Raw genomic sequence first — 23,010 nt, 5'->3', positions numbered from 1 at the left:
ATATTCCAAGTGCCCGCTAGGTAACGTAGATAGCCCAAGTGCCCGCTAGGGAACGTACATAGTCCAAGTGCCCGCTTGGTAACCTAGATAGTCCAAGTGCCCGTTAGTTAACCAACATAGTCCAAGTGCCTCCTAGGTAAACTACATAGTCCAAGTGCCCACTAGGTAACCTAGACTGTCCAATTGCCCCCTAGTTAACCTAGACAGTCCAAGTACCCGATAGGGAACCTACATAGTCCAAGTGCTCGCTAGGTAACCTACATAGTCCAAGTGCTCGCTAGGCAACCTACATAGTCCAAGTGCAAGCTAGGTAACCTAGATAGTCCAATTGTCCGTTAGCTAACCTAGATAGTCGAAGTGTCCGCTAGTTAACCTACATAGTCCAAGTGCCCGTTAGTTAACGTAGATAGGCCAAGTGCCTGCTAGGTAACCTAGACAGTCCAAGTGCCCGCTGGTAACCTACATAGTCCAAGGGCCCGCTAGGTAACCTTGATAGTCCAAGTGTCTTCTAGTTAACCTACATAGTCCAAGTGCCCGCTAGGTAACCTACATAGTCCAAATGCCCACTAGATAACCTAAATAATCCAAATGCCCGCTGGGAAACTATATAGTCCAAGTGCCCGCTAGTTAACCTAGATAGTCCAAGTGCCCGCTAGTAAACCTAGATAGTCCAAGGGCCCGCTAGTTAATCTAGATAGTCCAAGTGCCCGCTAGTTAACCTAGATCGTCTAAGTGCCTGCTAGTTAACCTAGATAATCCAAGTGCCCGCTAGTTAACCTACATAGTCCAAGGGCCCTCTTGTTAAACTAGATAGTCCAAGTGCCCGCTAGGGGACGTACATAGTCCAAGTGCCCGCTAGGTAACCTAGATAGTCCAAGTGCCGGCTAGTAAACCTAGATAGTCCAAGGGCCCGCTAGTTAATCTAGATAGTCCAAGTGCCCGCTAGTTAACCTAGATAGTCCAAGTGCCCGCTAGTTAACCTAGATAGTCCAAGTGCCCGCTAGTTAACCAGGATCATCAAAATGCCCTCTAGTTAACTTACATAGTCCAAAGGCCAGCTAGTTAACCTACATAGAGCAAGGGCCCACTAGTTAACCTTGATAGTCCAAGTGCCCGCTAGTTAACCTACATAGTCCAAGTCCCCGCTAGATAACCTAGACAGTCCAAGTGACCATTAGGTTACCTACATAGTCCAAGTGCCCGTTCGTTAACCTACATAGTCCAAGTGCCCGCTAGGGAACGTAGATAGCCCAAGTGCCCGCTAGGGAACGTACATAGTCCACGTGCCCGCTAGGTAACCTAGATAGTCCAAGTGCCCGCTAGTTAACCAACATAGTCCAAGTGCCTCCTAGGTAAACTACATAGTCCAAGTGCCCACTAGGTAACCTAGACTGTCCAATTGCCCCCTAGTTAACATAGCCAGTCCAAGTACCCGATAGGGAACCTACATAGTCCAAGTGCTCGCTAGGCAACCTACATAGTCCAAGTGCCCGCTAGGTAACCTAGATAGTCCAATTGCCCATTAGCTAACCTAGATAGTCGAAGTGTCCGCTAGTTAACCTACATAGTCCAAGTGCCCGTTCATTAACGTAGATAGGCCAAGTGCCTGCTAGGTAACCTAGACAGTCCAAGTGCCCGCTAGGTTACCTACATAGTCCAAGTGCACGTTTGTTAACCTAGATAGTCAAAGTGCCTGCTAGGTAACCTAAATAGTCCAAGTGCCCGCTAGGGAACCTACATAGTCCAAGTGCCCGCTAGGTAACCTAGATAGTCCAATTGCCCGTTAGCTAACCTAGATAATCGAAGTGTCCGCTAGTTAACGTACATATTCCAAGTGCCCGTTCGTTAACGTAGATAGGCCAAGTGCCTGCTAGGTAACCTAGACATTCCAAGTGCCCGCTAGGTTACCTACATAGTCCAAGTGCACGTTCGTTAACCTAGATAGTCCAAGTGCACGCCGGTAACCTACATAGTCCAAGGGCGCGCTAGGTAACCTTGATAGTCCAAGTGCCTTCTAGTTAACCTACATATTCCAAGTGCCCGCTAGGTAACCTACATAGTCCAAGTGCCCACTAGGTAACCTAAATAATCCAAATGCCCGCTAGGGAAACTACATAGTCAAAGTGCCCGCTAGGGAACCTGCATTGTGCAAGTGCCCGCTAGTTAAGCTAGATAGTCGAAGTGCCTGTTAGTTAACCTACATAGTCCAAGGTCAGCTAGTTAACCTAGATAGTCCAAGTGCCCGCTAGTTAACCTACATAGTCCAAGGACCCGCTAGTTAACCTAGATATTCCAAGTTCCCGCTAGTTAACCTAGATCGTCCAAGTGTATGGAGTTAACCTACATAGTTCAAGTTCCCGTTAGGTAACCTACATAGTACAAGTGCCCGCAAGATAACCTACATAGTCCAAGTGCCCGCTAGGTAACCTAGATATTCCAAGTTCTTGTTAGCTAACCTAGATAATCCAAGTGCCCGCTATGTAACCTACATAGTACAAGTGCCCTTTCGTTAACCTAGATAGTCCAAGTGCCCGCTAGGTAACCTACATAGTCCAAGGGCCCACTAGGTAACCTATATAGTCCAAGTGCCCGCTAAGAAACCAAGATAGTCCAAGTGCCCGTTAGGTAACCTAGATAGTCCAAGTGCCTGCTAGGTAACCTACATAGTCCAAGTTCCCACTAGGTAACCTAGATAGTCCAAGTGCCCGTTACCTAACCTAGATAATCTAATTCCCCGCTATGCAACATACATAGTCCAAGTGCCCATTCGTTAACCTAGAAGTCCAAGTGCCCGCTATGTAACCTACATAGTCCAAGTGCCCTTTCGTTAACCTAGATAGTCCAAGTGCCCGCTAGGTAACCTACATAGTCCAAGGGCCCGCTAGGTAACCTATATAGTCCAAGTACCCGCTAAGAAACCAAGATAGTCCAAGTGCCCGTTAGGTAACCTAGATAGTCCAAGTGCCCGTTCGTTAACCTAGATAGTCCAAGTGCCCGCTAGGTAACCTAGACAGTCCAAGTGCCTGCTAGGTAACTTACATAGTCCAAATGCCCGTTCGTTAACCTACATAGTCCAAGGGCCCACTATTTAACCAAGATCGTCCAAGTGTCTTTGGTTAACCTACATAGTCCAAGTGCCCGCAAGGTAACCTAGATAGTCCATGTTCCAGCTATGTAACCTAGATAGTCCAAGGGCCCGCTAGTTAACCTACATAGTCCAAGTGCCCTCTAGGTAAACTAGATAGTCCAAGTGCCCGCTAAGGAACCTACATAGTCCAAGTGCACGCTAGTTAACCCAGATAGTCCAAGTGCCCGCTAGTTAACCTAGATAGTCCAAGTGCCACTAGGTAACCTACATAGTGCAAGTGTCCCCTAGTTAACCTACATAGTCCAAGTGCCCGCTAGTTAACATAGATAGTCCAAATGCCCACTAGGGAACGTACATAGTCCAAGTGCCCGCTAGGTAACCTAGATAGTGCAAGTGCCCGGTAGTTAACCTACATAGTCCAATTGACCGCTAGGTAACCTAGATAGTCTAAGGGCCCGCTACTTATCCTACATAGTCCAAGTGCCCGGTAGTTAACTTACATAGTTCAAGTGTCCGTAAGGAACATATATAGTCCAAGTGCCCGCTAGGGAACATACAGAGTCTAAGTGCCCGCTAGGTAACCTATGTAGTCCAAGTCCCCGCTAGGGAATCTACATAGTCCAAGGGCCCTCTAGTTAACGTAGATAGTCCAAGTGCCGCTAGTTAATCTACATAGTTCAAGGGCCCGCTAGTTAACCTACATAGTCCAACTACCCTCTAGTTATCCTAGATCGTCCAAGTGTCCGCTAGTTAACCTACATAGTACAAGTGCCCGCTAGGGAACCTACATAGTCCAAGTGCCTGCTAGGGAACCTACATAGTCCAAGTGCCCGCGCTGGAACATACATAGTCCAAGTGCCCGCTAGGGACTCTACATAGTCCAAGGGCCAGCTACTTAACGTAGATAGTCCAAGTGCCGCTAGTTAATCAACATAGTCCAAGGGCCCGCTAGTTAACCTACATAGTCCAAGGGCCCGCTAGTTAACCTACATCGTCCAAGGGCCCGCTAGTTATCCTAGATAGTCCAAGTGACCCCTAGTTAACCTACATACTCCAAGTGCCCGCTAGGTAACCTAGACAGTTCAAGTGACCATTAGGTTACCTACATAGTCCAAGTGCCCGTTCGTTAACCTACATAGTCCAAGTTCACGCTAGTTAACCTAGATATTCCAAGTGCCCGATAGTTAACCTAGAACGTCCAAGTGTACGCTAGTGAACCTACATAGTCCAAGTTCCCGTTAGGTAACCTAGATAGTCCAAGTGCCCGCTAAGGAACCTACGTAGTCCAAGTGCACGCTAGTTAACCCAGATAGTCCAAGTGCCCGCTAGTTAACCTAGATAGTCCAAGTGCCGCTAGGTAACCTACATAGTGCAAGTGTCCCCTAGTTAACCTACATAGTCCAAGTGCCTGCTAGTTAACATAGATAGTCCAAGTGCCCGCTAGGGGACGTACATAGTCCAAGTGCCCGCTAGGTAACCTAGATAGTGCAAATGCCCGGTAGTTAACCTACATAGTCCAAGTGCCCGCTAGGTAACCTAGATAGTCTAAGGGCCCGCTAGTTAACCTACATAGTCCAAGTGCCCGGTAGATAACTTACATATTTCAAGTGTCCGTAAGGAACATATATAGTCCAAGTGCCCGCTAGGGAACATACAGAGTCTAAGTGCCCGCTAGGGAACCTACGTTGTCCAATCCCCGCTAGGGAATCTACATAGTCCAAGGGCCCTCTAGTTAACGTAGATACTCCAAGTGCCGCTAGTTAATCTACATAGTTCAAGGGCCCGCTAGTTAAGCTACATAGTCCAACTATCCGCTAGTTAACCTTGATCGTTCAAGTGTCCGCTAGTTAACCTACATAGTCCAAGTGCCTGCTAGGGAACCTACATAGTCCAAGTGCCCGCTCTGGAACATACATAGTCCAAGTGCCCGCTAGGGAATCTACATAGTCCAAGGGCCCGCTACTTAACATACATAGTCCAAGTGCCGCTAGTTAATCAACATAGTCCAAGGGCCCGCTACTTAACCTACATAGTCCAAGGGCCCGCTAGTTAACCTACATCGTCCAAGGGCCCGCTAGTTAACCTAGATAGTCCAAGTGCCCCCTAGTTAACCTACATACTCCAAGTGCCCGCTAGGTAACCTAGACAGTTCAAGTGACCATTAGGTTACCTACATAGTCTAAGTGCCCGTTCGTTAACCTACATAGTCCAAGTGCCCGCTAGGTAACCAATATACTCCAAATGCCCGCTAGGGACCCTAATAGTCCAAATGCCCGCTAATTAACCTAGATAGTCCAAGTGCTCGCTAGTTAACATAGATAGTCCAAGTGCCCGCTAGTTAAACTAGATAGACCAAGTGCCCGCTAGGGAACTTATCTAGTCCAAGTGCCCGATAGGGAACCTACATAGTCCAAGTGCCCGCTAGTTAACATAGATAGTCCAAGTACCCGCTAGGAAACGTACATAGTCCAAGTGCCCGCTAGGTAACGTACATAGTCCAAGTGCCCGCTTGGTAACCTAGATAGTCCAAATGCCCGCTAGGGAACCCACATAGTCCAAGTGCACGTTAGGTAACCTAGATAGTCCAAATGCCCGCTAAGGAATCTACCTAGTCCAAGTGCCCGATAGGGAACTTACATAGTCCAAGGGCCCGCTAGGGAACCTACATAGTCAAAGTGCCCGTTAGTTAACCTAGATCGTCTAAGTGCCCGCTAGTTAACCTAGATATTCCAAGTGCCCCCTAGTTAACCTACATAGTCCAAGGGTCCACTAGTTAACCTAGATAGTCCAAATGCCTGCTAGGGGATGTACATAGTCCAAGTGCCCGCTAGGTAACCTACATAGTCCAAGTGCCACTAGGTAACCTAAATAATCCAAATGCCCGCTAGGGAAACTACATAGTTCAAGTGCCCGCTAGTTAACCTAGATAGTCCAAGTGCCCGGTAGTAAACCTAGATAGTCCAAGGGCCCGCTAGTTAATCTAGATAGTCCAAGTGCCCGCTAGTTAACCTAGATAGTCCAAGTGCCCGCTAGTTAACCTAGATAGTCCAAGGGCCCGCTAGTTAATCTAGATAGTCCAAGTGCGCGCTAGGTAACCTAGATAGTCAAAGGACCTGCTAGTTAACCTACATAGTCCAATGCCCGATAGGGAACCTAAAAAGTCCAAGTGCCCGCTGAGGAACCTACATAGACCAAGTGCCCGATAGGGAACCTACATATTCCAAGTGCCCGTTAGGGAACCTAGATAGTCCAAGTGCCCATAGGTAACCTATATAGTCCAAGTGCCCGCTAGGGAACCTACATAGTCAAAGTGCCCGCTAGGGAACCTGCATTGAACAAGTGCCCGCTAATTAACCTAGATAGTCCAAGTGCCCGCTAGTTAACCTTGATCATCCAAGTGCCCGCTAGTTAACCTACATAGTCCATGTGCCTGATAGGAAACCTACATAGTCCAATTGCCCGCAGAGGAACCTACATAGTCCAAGTGCCCGTTAGGGAACCTAGATAGTCCAAGTGCCCGGAGGGAACCTATATAGTCAAAGTTCCCGCTAGGGAACCTATATAGTCAAAGTGCCCGCTAGGGAACCTGTATTGTGCAAGTGCCCGCTAGTTAACCTAGGTAGTCCAAGTGCCCGCTAGTTAACCTAGATAGTCGAAGTGCCCGATAGTTAACCTACATAGTCCAAGGTCAGCTAGTTAACCTAGATAGTCCAAGTGCCCGCTAGTTAACTTACATAGTCCAAGAACCTGCTAGTTAACCTAGATAGTCCAAGTGCCCGCTAGTTAACCTACATAGTCCAAGGGCCCGCTAGTTAACCTAGATATTCAAAGTGCCCGCTAGTTAACCTAGATCGTCCAAGTGTACGCTAGTTAACCTACATAGTCCAAGTTCCCGTTAGGTAACCTAGATAGTACAAGTGCCCGCAAGGTAACCTACATAGTCCAAGTGCCCACTAGGTAACCTAGATATTCCAAGTTCCTGTTAGCTAACCTAGATAATCCAAGTGCCCGCTAGGTAACCTACATAGTCCAAGGGCCCATTCATTAACGTAGAAGTCCAAGTGCCCCCTAGGTAACCTACATAGTCCAAATGCCCCTTCGGTAACCTAGATAGTCCATGTGCCCGCTAATTAACCTACATAGTCCAAGTGCCCGCTAGGTAACCTAGATAGTGCAAGTGCCCGCTAGATAACCTACAAAGTCCAACTGCCCGCTAGTTAACCTAGATAGTCCAAGTGCCCGTTCGTTAACCTAGATAGTCCAAGTGCCTGCTAGGTAACCTAGACAGCCAAGTGCCTGCTAGGTAACTTACATAGTCCAAATGCCCGTTCGTTAACCTACATAGTCCAAGGGCCCACTATTTAACCTAGATCGTCCAAGTGTCTTTGGTTAACCTACATAGTCCAAGTGCCCGCAGGTAACCTATATAGTCCAAGTTCCAGCTATGTAACCTAGATAGTCCAAGGGCCCTCTAGTTAACCTACATAGTCCAAGTGCCCCCTAGTTAAACTAGATAGTCCAAGTGCCCTCTAAGGAACCTACATAGTCCAAGTGCACGCTAGTTAACCCAGATAGTCCAAGTGCCCGCTAGTTAACCTAGATAGTCCAAGTGCCGCTAGGTAACCTAGACAGTTCAAGTGACCACTAGGTTACCTACATAGTCCAAGTGCCCCCTAGGTAAACTAGATAGTCCAAGTGCCCTCTAAGGAACCTACATAGTCCAAGTGCACGCTAGTTAACCCAGATAGTCCAAGTGCCCGCTAGTTAACCTAGATAATCCAAGTGCCGCTAGGTAACCTACATAGTGCAAGTGTCCCCTAGTTAACCTACATAGTCCAAGTGCCCTCTAGTTAACATAGATAGTCCAAGTGCCCGCTAGGGAACGTACATAGTCCAAGTGCCCGCTAGGTAACCTAGATAGTGCAAGTGCCCGCTAGTTAACCTACATAGTCCAAGTGCCCGCTAGGTCACCTAGATAGTCTAAGGGCCCGCTAGTTAACCTACATAGTCCAAGTGCCCGGTAGTTAACTCACATAGTTCAAGTGTCCGTAAGGAACATATATAGTCCAAGTGTCCGCTAGGGAACATACGGAGTCTAAGTGCCCGCTAGGGAACCTACGTAGTCCAAGTGCCCGCTAGGGAATCTACATAGTCCAAGGGCCCGTTAGTTAACGTAGATAGTCCAAGTGCCCGCTCTGGAACATACATAGTCCAAGTGCCCGCTAGGAAATCTACATAGTCCAAGGGCCCGCTACTTAATGTAGATAGTCCATGTGCCGCTAGTTAATCAACATAGTCCAAGGGCCCGCTAGTTAACCTACATAGTCCAAGGGCCCGCTAGTTAACCAACATCGTCCAAGGGCCCGCTAGTTAACCTAGATAGTCCAAGTGCCCCCTAGTTAACCTACATACTCCAAGTGCCCGATAGGTAACCTAGACAGTTCAAGTGACCACTAGGTTACCTACATAGTCCAAGTGCCCGTTCGTTAACCTACATAGTCCAAGTGCCCACTAGGTAACCAATATACTCCAAGTGCCCGCTAGGTAACCAATATACTCCAAATGACCGCTAGGGACCCTAATAGTCCAAATGCCCGCTAGTTAACCTAGATAGTCCAAGTGCTCGCTAGTTAACATAGATAGTCCAAGTGCCCGCTAGTTAACCTAGATAGACCCAGTGCCCACTAGGGAACCTATCTAGTCCAAGTGCCCGATAGGGAACCTACATTGTCCAAGTGCCCGCTAGTTAACATAGATACTCCAAGTATCCGCTTGGTAACCTAGATAGTCCAACAGCCCGGTAGGTAACCTACATACTCCAAGTACCCGCTAGGTAACGTAGATAGTTCAAGTGACAGCTAGGTAACCTAGATAGTCCAAGTGCCTCTAGGTAACCTACATAGTGCAAGTGTCCCCTAGTTAACCTACATAGTCCAAGTGCCTGATAGTTAACATAGATAGTCCAAGTGCCCGCTAGGGAACGTACATAGTCCAAGTGCCCGCTAGGTAACCTAGATAGTGCAAGTGCCCGGTAGTTAACCTACATAGTCCAAGTGCCCGCTAGGTAACCTAGATAGTCTAAGGGCCCACTAGTTAACCTACATAGTCCAAGTGCCCAGTAGTGAACTTACATAGTTCAAGTGTCTGTAAGGAACATATATAGTCCAAGTGCCCGCTAGGGAACATACAGAGTCTAAGTGCCCGCTAGTGAACCTACTTAGTCCAAGTCCCCGCTAGGGAATCTACATAGTCCAAGGGCCCTCTAGTTAACGTAGATAGTCCAAGTGCCGCTAGTTAATCTACATAGATCAAGGGCCCGATAGTTAACCTACATTGTCCAACTAACCGCTAGTTAACCTAGATCGTCCAAGTGTCCGCTAGTTAACCTATATAGTACAAGTGCCCGCTAGGGAACCTACATAGTCCAAGTGCCTGCTAGGGAACCTACATAGTCCAAGTGCCCGCTCTGGAACATACATAGTCCAAGTGCCCGCTAGGGAATCTCCATACTCCAAGTGCCCGCTAGGTAACCTAGACAGTTCAAGTGACCACTAGGTTACCTACATAGTCCAAGTGCCCGTTCGTTAACCTACATAGTCCAAGTGCCCGCTAGGTAACCAATATACTCCAAGTGCCCGCTAGGTAACCAATATACTCCAAATGACCGCTAGGGACCCTAATAGTCCAAATGCCCGCTAGTTAACCTAGATAGTCCAAGTGCTCGCTAGTTAACATAGATAGTCCAAGTGCCCGCTAGTTAACCTAGATAGACCCAGTGCCCGCTAGGGAACCTATCTAGTCCAAGTGCCCGATAGGGAACCTACATTGTCCAAGTGCCCGCTAGTTAACATAGATAGTCCAAGTATCCGCTTGGTAACCTAGATAGTCCAACAGCCCGGTAGGTAACCTACATACTCCAAGTACCCGCTAGGTAACGTAGATAGTTCAAGTGACAGCTAGGTAACCTAGATAGTCCAAGTGCCTCTAGGTAACCTACATAGTGCAAGTGTCCCCTAGTTAACCTACATAGTCCAAGTGCCTGATAGTTAACATAGATAGTCCAAGTGCCCGCTAGGGAACGTACATAGTCCAAGTGCCCGCTAGGTAACCTAGATAGTGCAAGTGCCCGGTAGTTAACCTACATAGTCCAAGTGCCCGCTAGGTAACCTAGATAGTCTAAGGGCCCGCTAGTTAACCTACATAGTCCAAGTGCCCAGTAGTTAACTTACATAGTTCAAGTGTCTGTAAGGAACATATATAGTCCAAGTGCCCGCTAGGGAACATACAGAGTCTAAGTGCCCGCTAGTGAACCTACTTAGTCCAAGTCCCCGCTAGGGAATCTACATAGTCCAAGGGCCCTCTAGTTAACGTAGATAGTCCAAGTGCCGCTAGTTAATCTACATAGATCAAGGGCCCAATAGTTAACCTACATTGTCCAACTACCCGCTAGTTAACCTAGATCGTCCAAGTGTCCGCTAGTTAACCTATATGGTACAAGTGCCCGCTAGGGAACCTACATAGTCCAAGTGCCTGCTAGGGAACCTACATAGTCCAAGTGCCCGCTCTGGAACATACATAGTCCAAGTGCCCGCTAGGGAATCTCCATAGTCCAAGGGCCCGCCACTTAACGTAGATAGTCCAAGTTCCGCTAGTTAATCAACATAGTCCAAGGGCCCGCTAGTTAACCTACATAGTCCAAGGGCCCGCTAGTTAACCTACATCATCCAAGTGCCCGCTAGTTAACCTAGATAGTCCAAGTGCCCGCTAGTTAACCTAGATCGTCTAAGTGCCCGCTAGTTAACCCAGATAATCCAAGTGCCCGCTAATTAACCTACATAGTTCAAGGGCCCTCTAGTTAACCTAGATAGTCCAAGTGCCCGCTAGGGGACGTACATAGTCCAAGTGCCCGCTAGGTAACCTAGATAGTCCAAGTGCCCGCTAGGGTATGTACATAGTTCAATTGCCCGCTGGGTAACCTAGATTTTCCAAGTGTCCGCTAGTTAACCTACATAGTCCAAGTGGCCCCTAGGTAACCTAGATAGTCCAAAGTCCTGCTAGTTAACCTTCATAGTCCAATGCCCGATAGGGTACCTACAAAGTCCAAGAGCCCGCTGAGGAACCTACATAGACCAAGTGCCCGATAGGGAACCTTCATATTCCAAGTGCCCGTTAGGGAACCTAGATAGTCCAAGTGCCCGCAGGGAACCTATATAGTCCAAGTGCCCGCTAGGGAACCTACATAGTCAAAGTGTCCGCTAGGGAACCTGCATTGTACAAGTGCCCGCTAATTAACCTAGATAGTCCAAGTGCCCGCTAGTTAACCTAGATAGTCCAAGTACCCGCTAGTTAACCTAGATCATCCAAGTGCCCGCTAGTTAACCTACATAGTCCTAGTGCCTGATAGGGAACCTACATAGTCCAATTGCCCGCAGAGGAACCTACATAGTCCAAGTGCCCGTTAGGGAACCTAGATAGTCCAAGTGCCCGTAGGGAACCTATATAGTCCAAGTGCCCGCTAGGGAACCTATATAGTCAAAGTGCCCGCTAGGGAACCTGTATTGTGCAAGTTCCCGCTAGTTAACCTAGATAGTCCAAGTGCCCGCTAGTTAACCTAGATAGTCGAAGTGCCGGATAGTTAACCTACATAGTCCAAGGTCAGCTAGTTAACCTAGATAGTCCAAGTGCCCGCTAGTTAACCTACATAGTCCAAGAACCTGCTAGTTAACCTAGATAGTCCCATTGCCCGCTAGTTAACCTACATAGTCCAAGGGCCCGCTAGTTAACCTAGATATTCCAAGTGCCCGCTAGTTAACCTAGAACGTCCAAGTGTACGCTAGTTAACCTACATAGTCCACGTTCCCGTTAGGTAACCTAGATAGTACAAGTGCCCGCAAGGTAACCTACATAGTCCAAGTGCCCACTAGGTAACCTAGATATTCCAAGTTCCTGTTAGTTAACCTAGATAATCCAAGTGCCCGCTAGGTAACCTACATAGTCCAAGTGCCCTTTCGTTAACCTAGATAGGCCAAGTGCCCGCTAGGTAACCTACATAGTCCAAGTGCACGCTAGGTACCCTAGATAGTGCAAGTGCCCGCTAGGTAACCTACATAGTCCAAGTGCCCGCTAGTTAACCTATATAGTCCAAGTTCCCGTTCGTTAACCTAGATAGTCCAAGTGCCTGCTAGGTAACCTAGACAGTCCAAGTGCCTGCTAGGTAACTTACATAGTCCAAATGCTGTTCGTTAACCTTCATAGTCCAATGGCCCACTATTTAACCTAGATCGTCCAAGTGTCTTTGGTTAACCTACATAGTCCAAGTGCCCGCAAGGTAACCTATATAGTCCAAGTTCCAGCTATGTAACCTAGATAGTCCAAGGGCCCGCTAGTTAACTTACGTAGTCCAAGTGCCCGCTAGGTAAACTAGATAGTCCAAGTGCCCGCTAAGGAACCTACATAGTCCAAGTGCACGCTAGTTAACCCAGATAGTCCAAGTGCCCGCTAGTTAACCTAGATAGTCCAAGTGCCACTAGGTAACCTACATAGTGCAAGTGCCCGGTAGTTAACCTACATAGTCCAAGTGCCCGCAAGGTAACCTATATAGTCCAAGTTCCAGCTATGTAACCTAGATAGTCCAAGGGCCCGCTAGTTAACTTACGTAGTCCAAGTGCCCGCTAGGTAAACTAGATAGTCCAAGTGCCCGCTAAGGAACCTACATAGTCCAAGTGCCCACTAGGTAACCTAGATAGTCTAAGGGCCCGCTAGTTAACCTACATAGTCCCAGTGCCCGGTAGTTAACTCACATAGTTCAAGTGTCCGTAAGGAACATATATAGTCCAAGTGCCCGCTAGGGAACATACGGAGTCTAAGTGCCCGCTAGGGAACCTACGTAGTCCAAGTGCCCGCTAGGGAATCTACATAGTCCAAGGGCCCGCTAGTTAACGTAAATAGTCCAAGTGCCCGCTCTGGAACATACATAGTCCAAGTGCCCGCTAGGGAATCTACATAGTCCAAGGGCCCGCTACTTAATGTAGATAGTCCATGTGCCGCTAGTTAATCAACATAGTCCAAGGGCCCGCTAGTTAACCTACGTAGTCCAAACACCCTCTAGTTAACCTAGATCGTCCAAGCGCCCGATAGTTAACCTACATAGTCCAAGGGCCCGCTAGTTAACCTACATAGTCCAAGGGCCCGCTAGTTAACCAACATCGTCCAAGGGCCCGCTAGTTAACCTAGATAGTCCAAGTGCCCCCTAGTTAACCTACATACTCCAAGTGCCCGCTAGGTAACCTAGACAGTTCAAGTGACCACTAGGTTACCTACATAGTCCAAGTGCCCGTTCGTTAACCTACATAGTCCAAATGCCCGCTAGTTAACCTACATAGTCCAAGTGCTCGCTAGTTAACATAGATAGTCTAAGTGCCCGCTAGTTAACCTAGATAGACCCAGTGCCCGCTAGGGAACCTATCTAGTTCAAGTGCCCGATAGGGAACCTACATTGTCCAAGTGCCCGCTAGTTAACATAGATAGTCCAAGTATCCGCTAGGAAACATACATAGTCCAAGTGCCCGCTAGGTAACATACATACTTCAAATGCCCGCTAAGTAACCTAGATAGTCCAATTGCCCGCTAGGGAACGTACATAGTCCAAGTGCCCCCTAGGTAACCGAGATAGTCCAAATGCCCGCTAGGGAACCCACATAGTCCAAGTGCCCGTTAGGTAACCTAGATAGTCCAAGTGCCCGCTTCTTAACCTAGATAGTCCAACAGCCCGGTAGGTAACCTACATACTCCAAGTACCCGCTAGGTAACCTAGATAGTCCAAGTGCCCGCTAGGTAACCTACAAAGTCTAAGTGCCCACTAGGTAAACTATATAGTCCACATGCCCGTTAGGGAGCCTACATAGTCCAAATGCCCGCTAGGTAACCTGGATAGTCCAAGGGCCCGCTAGGTAACCTACATAGTCCTAGTGCCCCCTAGTTAACCTACATTCTCTATGTGCCCGATAAGGAACCTACATAGTACAAGTTCCCGCTAGGTAACCGACATAATCCAAATGCCCTCTAGTTAACCTACATTGTCCAAGTGCCCAATAGGGAACCTACATAATCCAAATGCCCGCTAGGGAACCTACATAGTCCAAGTGCCCGTTAGGTAACCTAGATCGTCCAAATGCTCGCCAGGAAACCCACATAGTCCAAGTGCCCGCTAGGGAACTTACATAGTCCAAGGGCCCGCTAGGGAACCTACATAGTCCAAGTGCCCTTTATTTAACCTAGATAGTCCAAGTGCCCGCTTGGTAACCTAGATAGTCCAACAGACCGCAAGGTAACCTACATACTCCAAGAACCCGCTAGGTAACGTAGATATTTCAAGTGCTAGCTAGGCAACCTACATAGTGCAAGTGTACCCTAGTTAACCTACATAGTCCAAGTGCCCGCTAGTTAACATAGATAGTCCAAGTGCCCGGTAGTTAACCTACATAGTCCAAGTGCCCGCTAGGTAACCTAGATAGTCTAAGGGCCCGCTAGTTAACCTACATAGTCCAAGTGCCCGGTAGTTAACTTACATAGTTCAAGTGTCCGTAAGGAACATATATAGTCCAAGTGCCCACTAGGGAACATACAGAGTCTAAGTGCCCGCTAGGGAACCTACGTAGTCCAAGTGCCCGCTACTTAATGTAGATAGTCCAAGTGCCGCTAGTTAATCAACATAGTGCAAGGGCCCGCTAGTTAACCTACATAGTCCAAGTACCCACTAGTTAACCTAGATCGTCCAAGTGCCCGCTAGTTAACCTACATAGTCCAAGGGCCCGCTAGTTAACCTACATAGTCCAAGGGCCCGCTAGTTAACCAACATCGTCCAAGGGCCCGGTAGTTAACCTAGATAGTCCAAGTGCCCCCTAGTTAACCTACATACTCCAAGTGCCCGCTAGGTAACCTAGACAGTTCAAGTGACCACTAGGTTACCTACATAGTCCAAGTGCCCGTTCATTAACCTACATAGTCCAAGTGCCCGATAGGTAAACTAAATAATCCAAATGCCCGCTAGGGAAACTACATAGTCCAAGTGCCCGCTAGTTAACCTAGATAGTCCAAGGGCCCGCTAGTTAATCTAGAGAGTCCAAGTGTCCATTAGTTAACCTACATAGTCCATGGGCCCTCAAGGTAACATAGATAGTCCAAGTGCCTGCTAGGGGACGTACATAGTCCAAGTGCCCGCTAGGTAACCTAGATAGTCCAAGTGCCCACTAGGGTATGTACATAGTTCAAGTGCCCGCTAGGTAACCTAGATAGTCCAAGGTCCTGCTAGTTAACCTACATAGTCCAATGCCCAATAGGGAACCTACATAGTCCAAGTGCCCGCTAGGGAACCTACATAGTCAAATTGTCCGCTAGAGAACCTGCATTGTACAAGTGCCCGCTAATCAACCTAGATAGTCCAAGTGCCCGCTAGGTAACCTAGACAGTCCAAGTGTCTGCTAGGTAACCTACATAGTCCGAATGCCCGTTCGTTAACCTACATAGTCCAAGTGCCCGCTAGGTAACCTAGATAGTCTAAGGGCCCGCTAGTTAACCTACATAGTCCCAGTGCCCGGTAGTTAACTCACATAGTTCAAGTGTCCGTAAGGAACATATATAGTCCATGTGCCCGCTAGGGAACATACGGAGTCTAAGTGCCCGCTAGGGAACCTACGTAGTCCAAGTGCCCGCTAGGGAATCTACATAGTCCAAGGGCCCGCTAGTTAACGTCGATAGTCCAAGTGCCCGCTCTGGAAAATACATAGTCCAAGTGCCCGCTAGGGAATCTACATAGTCCAAGGGCCCGCTACTTAATGTAGATAGTCCATGTGCCGCTAGTTAATCAACATAGTCCAAGGGCCCGCTAGTTAACCTACATAGTCCAAGGACCCTCTAGTTAACCTAGATCGTCCAAGTGCCCGCTAGTTAACCTAGATAGTCCAAGTGCCCCCTAGTTAACCTACATACTCCAAGTGCCCGATAGATAACCTAGACAGTTCAAGTGACCACTAGGTTACCTACATAGTCAAAGTGCCCCGTAGGTAAACTAGATAGTCCAAGTGCCCTCTAAGGAACCTACATAGTCCAAGTGCACGCTAGTTAACCCAGATAGTCCAAGTGCCCGCTAGTTAACCTAGATAGTCCACGTGCCGCTAGGTAACCTACATAGTCCAAGTGCCCGCTAGGGAACGTACATAGTCCAAGTGCCCGCTAGGTAACCTAGATATTGCAAGTGCCCGCTAGTTAACCTACATAGTCCAAGTGCCCGCTAGGTCACCTAGATAGTCTAAGGGCCCGCTAGTTAACCTACATAGTCCAAGTGCCCGGTAGTTAACTCACATAGTTCAAGTGTCCGTAAGGAACATATATAGTCCAAGTGTCCGCTAGGGAACATACGGAGTCTAAGTGCCCGCTAGGGAACCTACGTAGTCCAAGTGCCCGCTAGGGAATCTACATAGTCCAAGGGCCCGTTAGTTAACGTAGATAGTCCAAGTGCCCGCTCTGGAACATACATAGTCCAAGTGCCCGCTAGGGAATCTACATAGTCCAAGGGCCCGCTACTTAATGTAGATAGTCCATGTGCCGCTAGTTAATCAACATAGTCCAAGGGCCCGCTAGTTAACCTACATAGTCCAAGGGCCCGCTAGTTAACCAACATCGTCCAAGGGCCCGCTAGTTAACCTAGATAGTCCAAGTGCCCCCTAGTTAACCTACATACTCCAAGTGCCCGCTAGGTAACCTAGACAGTTCAAGTGACCACTAGGTTACCTACATAGTCCAAGTGCCCGTTCGTTAACCTACATAGTCCAAGTGCCCGCTAGGTAACCAATATACTCCAAGTGCCCGCTAGGTAACCAATATACTCCAAATGACCGCTAGGGACCCTAATAGTCCAAATGCCCGCTAGTTAACCTAGATAGTCCAAGTGCTCGCTAGTTAACATAGATAGTCCAAGTGCCCGCTAGTTAACCTAGATAGACCCAGTGCCCGCTAGGGAACCTATCTAGTCCAAGTGCCCGAAGGGAACCTACATTGTCCAAGTGCCCGCTAGTTAACATAGATAGTCCAAGTAACCGCTTGGTAACCTAGATAGTCCAACAGCCCGGTAGGTAACCTACATACTCCAAGTACCCGCTAGGTAACGTAGATAGTTCAAGTGACAGCTAGGTAACCTAGATAGTCCAAGTGCCTCTAGGTAACCTACATAGTGCAAGTGTCCCTTAGTTAACCTACATAGTCCAAGTGCCTGATAGTTAACATAGATAGTCCAAGTGCCCGCTAGGGAACGTACATAGTCCAAGTGCCCGCTAGGTAACCTAGATAGTGCAAGTGCCCGGTAGTTAACCTACATAGTCCAAGTGCCCGCTAGGTAACCTAGATAGTCTAAGGGCCCGCTAGTTAACCTACATAGTCCAAGTGCCCAGTAGTTAACTTACATAGTTCAAGTGTCTGTAAGGAACATATATAGTCCAAGTGCCCGCTAGGGAACATACAGAGTCTAAGTGCCCGGTAGTGAACCTACTTAGTCCAAGTCCCCGCTAGGGAATCTACATAGTCCAAGGGCCCTCTAGTTAACGTAGATAGTCCAAGTGCCGCTAGTTAATCTACATAGATCAAGGGCCCGATAGTTAACCTACATTGTCCAACTACCCGCTAGTTAACCTAGATCGTCCAAGTGTCCGCTAGTTAACCTATATAGTACAAGTGTCCGCTAGTTAACCTACATAGTCCAAGTGCCTGCTAGGGAACCTACATAGTCCAAGTGCCCGCTCTGGAACATACATAGTCCAAGTGCCCGCTAGGGAATCTCCATAGTCCAAGGGCCCGCTACTTAACGTAGATAGTCCAAGTTCCGCTAGTTAATCAACATAGTCCAAGGGCCCGCTAGTTAACCTACATAGTCCAAGGGCCCGCTAGTTAACCTACATCGTCCAAGTGCCCGCTAGTTAACCTAGATAGTCCAAGTGCCCGCTAGTTAACCTAGACCGTCTAAGTGCCCGCTAGTTAACCCAGATAATCCAAGTGCCCGCTAATTAACCTACATAGTTCAAGGGCCCTCTAGTTAACCTAGATAGTCCAAGTGCCCGCTAGGGGACGTACATAGTCCAAGTGCCCGCTAGGTAACCTAGATAGTCCAAGTGCCCGCTAGGGTATGTACATAGTTCAATTGCCCGCTGGGTAACCTAGATTGTCCAAGTGTCCGCTAGTTAACCTACATAGTCCAAGTGGCCCCTAGGTAACCTAGATAGTCCAAAGTCCTGCTAGTTAACCTACATAGTCCAATGCCCGATAGGGTACCTACAAAGTCCAAGTGCCCGCTGAGGAACCTACATAGACCAAGTGCCCGATAGGGAACCTTCATATTCCAAGTGCCCGTTAGGGAACCTAGATAGTCCAAGTGCCCGCAGGGAACCTATATAGTCCAAGTGCCCGCTAGGGAACCTGCATTGTACAAGTGACCGCTAATTAACCTAGATAGTCAAAGTGCCCGCTAGTTAACCTAGATAGTCCAAGTGCCCGCTAGTTAACCTAGATCATCCAAGTGCCCGCTACTTAACCTACATAGTCCTAGTGCCTGATAGGGAACCTACATAGTCCAATTGCCCGCAGAGGAACCTACATAGTCCAAGTGCCCGTTAGGGAACCTAGATAGTCCAAGTGCCCGCTAGGGAACCTATATAGTCAAAGTGCCCGCTAGGGAACCTGTATTGTGCAAGTTCCCACTAGTTAACCTAGATAGTCCAAGTGCCCGCTAGTTAACCTAGATAGTCGAAGTGCCGGATAGTTAACCTACATAGTCCAAGGTCAGCTAGTTAACCTAGATAGTCCAAGTGCCCGCTAGTTAACCTACATAGTCCAAGAACCTGCTAGTTAACCTAGATAGTCCCATTGCCCGCTAGTTAACCTACATAGTCCAAGGGCCCGCTAGTTAACCTAGATATTCCAAGTGCCCGCTAGTTAACCTAGAACGTCCAAGTGTACGCTAGTTAACCTACATAGTCCACGTTCCCGTTAGGTAACCTAGATAGTACAAGTGCCCGCAAGGTAACCTACATAGTCCAAGTGCCCACTAGGTAACCTAGATATTCCAAGTTCCTGTTAGTTAACCTAGATAATCCAAGTGCCCGCTAGGTAACCTACATAGTCCAAGTGCCCTTTCGTTAACCTAGATAGGCCAAGTGCCCGCTAGGTAACCTACATAGTCCAAGTGCACGCTAGGTACCCTAGATAGTGCAAGTGCCCGCTAGGTAACCTACATAGTCCAAGTGCCCGCTAGTTAACCTATATAGTCCAAGTGCCCGTTCGTTAACCTAGATAGTCCAAGTGCCTGCTAGGTAACCTAGACAGTCCAAGTGCCTGCTAGGTAACTTACATAGTCCAAATGCTGTTCGTTAACCTACATAGTCCAATGGCCCACTATTTAACCTAGATCGTCCAAGTGTCTTTGGTTAACCTACATAGTCCAAGTGCCCGCAAGGTAACCTATATAGTCCAAGTTCCAGCTATGTAACCTAGATAGTCCAAGGGCCCGCTAGTTAACTTATGTAGTCCAAGTGCCTGCTAGGTAAACTAGATAGTCCAAGTGCCCGCTAAGGAACCTACATAGTCCAAGTGCACGCTAGTTAACCCAGATAGTCCAAGTGCCCGCTAGTTAACCTAGATGGTCCAAGTGCCACTAGGTAACCTACATAGTGCAAGTGTCCCCTAGTTAACCTACATAGCCCAAGTGCCCGCCTGTTAACATAGATAGTCCAAGTGCCCGCTAGGGAACGTACATAGTCCAAGTGCCCGATAGGTATCCTAGATAGTGCAAGTGCCCGGTAGTTAACCTACATAGTCCAAGTGCCCGCAAGGTAACCTATATAGTCCAAGTTCCAGCTATGTAACCTAGATTGTCCAAGGGCCCGCTAGTTAACTTACGTAGTCCAAGTGCCCGCTAGGTAAACTAGATAGTCCAAATGCCCGCTAAGGAACCTACATAGTCCAAGTGCCCATTAGGTAACCTAGATAGTCTAAGGGCCCGCTAGTTAACCTACATAGTCCAAGTGCCCGGTAGTTAACTCACATAGTTCAAGTGTCCGTAAGGAACATATATAGTCCAAGTGCCCGCTAGGGAACATACGGAGTCTAAGTGCCCGCTAGGGAACCTATCTAGTTCAAGTGCCCGATAGGGAACCTACATTGTCCAAGTGCCCGCTAGTTAACATAGATAGTCCAAGTATCCGCTAGGAAACATACATAGTCCAAGTGCCCGCTAGGTAACATACATACTTCAAATGCCCGCTAAGTAACCTAGATAGTCCAATTGCCCGCTAGGGAACGTACATAGTCCAAGTGCCCCCTAGGTAACCGAGATAGTCCAAATGCCCGCTAGGGAACCCACATAGTCCAAGTGCCCGTTAGGTAACCTAGATAGTCCAAATGCCCGCTAGGGAACCCACATAGTCCAAGTGCCTGCTAGGGAATTTACATAGTCCAAGGGCCCGCTAGGGAACCTACATATTCAAAGTGCCCGTTAGTTAACCTAGATAGTCCAAGTGCCCGCTTCTTAACCTAGATAGTCCAACAGCCCGGTAGGTAACCTACATACTCCAAGTACCCGCTAGGTAACCTAGATAGTCCAAGTGCCCGCTAGGTAACCTACAAAGTCTAAGTGCCCACTAGGTAAACTATATAGTCCACATGCCCGTTAGGGAGCCTACATAGTCCAAATGCCCGCTAGGTAACCTGGATAGTCCAAGGGCCCGCTAGGTAACCTACATAGTCCTAGTGCCCCCTAGTTAACCTACATTCTCTATGTGCCCGATAAGGAACCTACATAGTACAAGTTCCCGCTAGGTAACCGACATAATCCAAATGCCCTCTAGTTAACCTACATTGTCCAAGTGCCCAATAGGGAACCTACATAATCCAAATGCCCGCTAGGGAACCTACATAGTCCAAGTGCCCGTTAGGTAACCTAGATCGTCCAAATGCTCGCCAGGAAACCCACATAGTCCAAGTGCCCGCTAGGGAACTTACATAGTCCAAGGGCCCGCTAGGGAACCTACATAGTCCAAGTGCCCTTTATTTAACCTAGATAGTCCAAGTGCCCGCTTGGTAACCTAGATAGTCCAACAGACCGCAAGGTAACCTACATACTCCAAGAACCCGCTAGGTAACGTAGATATTTCAAGTGCTAGCTAGGCAACCTACATAGTGCAAGTGTACCCTAGTTAACCTACATAGTCCAAGTGCCCGCTAGTTAACATAGATAGTCCAAGTGCCCGGTAGTTAACCTACATAGTCCAAGTGCCCGCTAGGTAACCTAGATAGTGCAAGTGCCCGGTAGTTAACCTACATAGTCCAAGTGCCCGCTAGGTAACCTAGATAGTCTAAGGGCCCGCTAGTTAACCTACATAGTCCAAGTGCCCGGTAGTTAACTTACATAGTTCAAGTGTCCGTAAGGAACATATATAGTCCAAGTGCCCACTAGGGAACATACAGAGTCTAAGTGCCCGCTAGGGAACCTACGTAGTCCAAGTGCCCGCTACTTAATGTAGATAGTCCAAGTGCCGCTAGTTAATCAACATAGTGCAAGGGCCCGCTAGTTAACCTACATAGTCCAAGTACCCACTAGTTAACCTAGATCGTCCAAGTGCCCGCTAGTTAACCTACATAGTCCAAGGGCCCGCTAGTTAACCAACATCGTCCAAGGGCCCGGTAGTTAACCTAGATAGTCCAAGTGCCCCCTAGTTAACCTACATACTCCAAGTGCCCGCTAGGTAACCTAGACAGTTCAAGTGACCACTAGGTTACCTACATAGTCCAAGTGCCCGTTCGTTAACCTACATAGTCCAAGTGCCCGCTAGGTAACCAATATACTCCAAGTGCCCGCTAGGTAACCAATATACTCCAAATGACCGCTAGGGACCCTAATAGTCCAAATGCCCGCTAGTTAACCTAGATAGTCCAAGTGCTCGCTAGTTAACATAGATAGTCCAAGTGCCCGCTAGTTAACCTAGATAGACCCAGTGCCCGCTAGGGAACCTATCTAGTCCAAGTGCCCGAAGGGAACCTACATTGTCCAAGTGCCCGCTAGTTAACATAGATAGTCCAAGTAACCGCTTGGTAACCTAGATAGTCCAACAGCCCGGTAGGTAACCTACATACTCCAAGTACCCGCTAGGTAACGTAGATAGTTCAAGTGACAGCTAGGTAACCTAGATAGTCCAAGTGCCTCTAGGTAACCTACATAGTGCAAGTGTCCCTTAGTTAACCTACATAGTCCAAGTGCCTGATAGTTAACATAGATAGTCCAAGTGCCCGCTAGGGAACGTACATAGTCCAAGTGCCCGCTAGGTAACCTAGATAGTGCAAGTGCCCGGTAGTTAACCTACATAGTCCAAGTGCCCGCTAGGTAACCTAGATAGTCTAAGGGCCCGCTAGTTAACCTACATAGTCCAAGTGCCCAGTAGTTAACTTACATAGTTCAAGTGTCTGTAAGGAACATATATAGTCCAAGTGCCCGCTAGGGAACATACAGAGTCTAAGTGCCCGCTAGTGAACCTACTTAGTCCAAGTCCCCGCTAGGGAATCTACATAGTCCAAGGGCCCTCTAGTTAACGTAGATAGTCCAAGTGCCGCTAGTTAATCTACATAGATCAAGGGCCCGATAGTTAACCTACATTGTCCAACTACCCGCTAGTTAACCTAGATCGTCCAAGTGTCCGCTAGTTAACCTATATAGTACAAGTGCCCGATAGGGATCCTACATAGTCCAAGTGCCTGCTAGGGAACCTACATAGTCCAAGTGCCCGCTCTGGAACATACATAGTCCAAGTGCCCGCTAGGGAATCTCCATAGTCCAAGGGCCCGCTACTTAACGTAGATAGTCCAAGTTCCGCTAGTTAATCAACATA

This window comes from Tenrec ecaudatus, chromosome 3 (assembly GCF_050624435.1).
Source record: "Tenrec ecaudatus isolate mTenEca1 chromosome 3, mTenEca1.hap1, whole genome shotgun sequence".
Classification (NCBI taxonomy): domain Eukaryota; kingdom Metazoa; phylum Chordata; class Mammalia; order Afrosoricida; family Tenrecidae; genus Tenrec; species Tenrec ecaudatus.
Note: the sequence above shows the minus strand (reverse complement) of the source record.